Source organism: Pteropus alecto, unplaced genomic scaffold (genome assembly GCF_000325575.1).
Source record: "Pteropus alecto unplaced genomic scaffold, ASM32557v1 scaffold98, whole genome shotgun sequence".
Lineage (NCBI taxonomy): Eukaryota > Metazoa > Chordata > Mammalia > Chiroptera > Pteropodidae > Pteropus > Pteropus alecto.
This window is the reverse complement of record NW_006443570.1, coordinates 9,209,715-9,213,405: the sequence shown is the minus strand read 5'-3', so window position 1 is coordinate 9,213,405 and position 3,691 is coordinate 9,209,715. Positions and strand designations below refer to the sequence as shown.

The following is a 3,691-nucleotide window of genomic DNA, read 5'->3' as shown; positions in this document are numbered from 1 at the left end:
GAAAGACTTTGAGAAGTTTGGTAGACTTGGGAGGTGAGATAGACAACGCAGAAGTGCTTGAAAGTCTCAGGGGTCAGGTGCTAGAACTATATTTCAATATAATTTCTATTCTTTCTGTTATGCATTTTAAACATTCTGAGGAGTCCATGGAATTCACCAGAAGGCCAAAGAGGTCCATGGCACCAAGGGAATTAAGAAACCTAACTTGTAATGGCTCTCCGAGGTAATTTGCCACTCTGAAGAGTGAAAGATGATCTAAAAGTTATTGTGGTCTCCATCAAGGATTTCTGCAGCTTGCATAATTTAGCCGTTTTGCAACTCAAAGATGCTTTTGTTTCCTCAGGTCCCTTGGGGATTACTATATTTCTTACCACCAGACTTGGCTTTGAATAAAGTAGGTAGTTTAAACATCAAAACAATATAACACCACAAGTGCCAATAAATTCTGGAAACCTGTGTTTCCTAATCTGTACAGTGGGGTAAGAATTGTGCAACTAGTTAGAATTAAGGAGGCGACTACGTGAAATAAACATAAAACATGTTTGCGCAGTGCCTATCAAAGTAAACGTTCAATAAAAATTACTACTCGTTTACGTTACTATATTGGAATGCTTCTGTACGTAAAAGAAAGACTTGAAGTTGATGGCACACTATGTTTCGCCAGTTTCCAAGAAGAGAAATGAGGTCTGATTTCGCAGCACAGATAAGTTACTGCTTTATTCAACACGATGCTGCTTATGTTTTGTTTTACGAGGATGGGAAGAGGGATGTGGTGTTTTCTTGGGTTAAATGCATAAAAGATTAAAGACATACTTTCCTACTGTTTTTATAAGGCTTTTATAAAAACTATATTATCTCATCTTTATAAAAACTATATTATATTTAAACTAAAATTCAATTGCTTATAAAAGCAATTAATCAAAAATCATTTGCTATGAAGTACTTTCAGATATCTTCAAGGAATCCCATTATAAAGGTGTGCTTTAATGAAACTGTACCTTTATCACTATATAGCAACAGATTAATGAAGACAAGCGTGAGAGATAAATGGCATTATATAAGATATAAGGCAGGAAATGTAAATTGTATTTATTGCATGTGTTTAAAAGTATGTTCAACTACTAACCTCAAAAGGTAAATACCTATATATTTGAGTATGTTGAGATCTACACCCATGTTTATTTTATTACAGTTAATAAAGGAAAGAATCATATTAGGAAATAGTTTTTATTTTGTGCAAAGGTCTAGAAAAGTCTTGGAACTAGGTCTAAAAAGCCTGTTCTTCTTTAGGACTTGTCTATGATAATAGGCCAGCCAGTTTCCTTTGTGAAAAAACGCTCTAGAGGAATTTACAGCAACATAACAGCTGAAGCTGAAGCATCTGGCCTCAAACATAGAAATGTTATATAAAATATACCAAAAATAGTCTTAAATACATAATTTACCTGAAAATAAAGGAAGAGTAATCTGGTAATCACTCCAGATTTCTGCAATTTATATCAGTTAGTAAAAACAGACAAAAAAAATTGTAATTGATATATAGATACAAAGAGAAACAAAAGTGACAAAACATAAACAACTAATGAACTTAGGTGAAGGGTAGGTATATTTTTCTTGTTTTCTTTCTTCAAGTTTTCTGCGTATTTGAAATTATTCAAAATAAAAATTTAAAGAAAACAGCTGTATGGGTTTATGGGAGACATAACTAAAATATAATTACTCAGAAAATATATAGAGAACCGTATGAAAAATATACACAAGTAAACCCTAAACAAAAGAAAACTGATGTGACTCTAAAAATATCAGACAAAATAGACTTTAAGGCAAGAAAAAAATTAACAGAAAGAAGTTCATGAGTTAATGATAAAGGACACAACTTTTCAGGAATTTTGAATCCCAAATATGTAAGGCAAAAATTGCCATCAGTACAAGGAGAAGTGAGCAAATTCACAAGCACAGTAGAACATTTTAAGGCTCTTTTTTAGGAAATGGATTGATCAAGCAGACAAAAAATTGGTAACTATATGGAAGACTTGAGCATATAATTCACATGCTTGAGCTAAAGGGTATATACAGAACCCCATACCCAATAAATAGAACACACATATTATTGGCAAAGTGTCACAAAATTCATTAGAATTGATGATCCTATAAATCACAAAGGATGCTTTCAACAAACACGAAAGAATCTATATTATTCTTGGCTGACAAGGCTAACAATGAAAGAGGAGAGAGAGAGACAGAGACAGACAGAGAGAGAGAGAGAGAGAGAGAGAGAGAGAGAGAGAGAGAGAGAGAGAGAGAGAAAGAAAGAGGGAGGGAAGAAAGAGATAAGAAAATAGCCAATCCTGCACCCCATATATTTGAAAACTACAAAACAAAGCAAATACACACTTACTTCAGGAACCTCTCCAGGAATTAATTCCCTGCATCAAATTCCTTTTTGTTTAAAATACCTAGAGAGTTCTTGCACTTACTCCTGACTGATGGTCTTTCCAACTTGAAAAGACCTATTAAATTTGAGGATACACATATTATCGTGCCTAGTAGGTCCGTTTTTTTTTAATGGTGACAGTATCATTTATTAAGCTGTGCCTTAGTACAGGTACTCTGGCTTGCTCATGATGCTCTTGATGTATAAAGCCCGGATATTCTGCCAGTTCTCTTTGAGCAATGACACCCGAAAATTGACGGCTAAGTGGATGTTGTACACGAGTTCATTATCTGTCATCTTCACATGGCCAACTGCCACTGCCTGACACAGCACCTTCTTCATCTGGAACTTGATTGTGGACTTTACTTCATCAACTTCGGCCACCATCTTCTCCTGGTGGGTGAGCAAGGACGGGAACTTGCCTGCCTTATTCAGGCCTGGACCCAGGATGCGTGGGATCTGCTTGATCGGAGACGATGAAGCCAAAAACGCATCGTGCTTCTTGGTCAGCTTCTTGACCAGTTTCTTATTCTTGCTGAGTTTCTTCAGCACCTCAATGTCCATGTGGGAGAACATCCACAGCCTTGGACTTGTCACAGTGCTGCTTGATCCCCATAGTGACACGTGCCGAAAATCCGTGAGACCCAGCAGGTCCACTTCTATATATATATAACTGAGAGAACAGCTAATTACGCATAAGGAAGTACATTGTTTTAGTGGCAAAACACTGAAAACAGCATAAATATCCACCAACCACAGAATAAACCAATGAATCATGGTATATTCATTACATAGCTTTTGAAATTAAAAAAAAAAATCTACTCGTGTACCATGGATAAATCTTGAAAACACTGTTAAATGAAGAAAGCAAGTCACAGAAGGATGCATAAAGATACTTTATAGTGTTGATGGACTATACATATGCCCTGAAAACTTAAAACCATGAATGGGAAAGATTCATATTAACTTTAACAGTAGATATAACATTTTATTTATTTAAAAAATTGTGAAACAAATAAGGCATAATATTAATATATAGACTGGGTAGTGGGTTCATGTATGTTATATTATTCTCTGCACTTTTCTGTATATTTGTAATTTAAATAAAATAATTCTAATAAAGGTATAATACTATAATTGCCAGTAAAAATAGCAGAAGTAAAAGAAAGACCCCATTCTGGAATTCTATGAAAATTAATAAATAAATAAATGAATGTTCACAAATGCCTGACTTTGCACAGAGAATATACATGGATT

The 3,691-nt window shown here is 34.7% G+C and overlaps 1 pseudogene; it reads right to left on the bottom strand.

Moving 5' to 3' along the window:
• Positions 1–2,596: 2,596 nt before the first annotated feature.
• LOC102877701 lies at positions 2,597–3,050 on the bottom strand (annotated as a pseudogene).
• Positions 3,051–3,691: the final 641 nt, after the last annotated feature.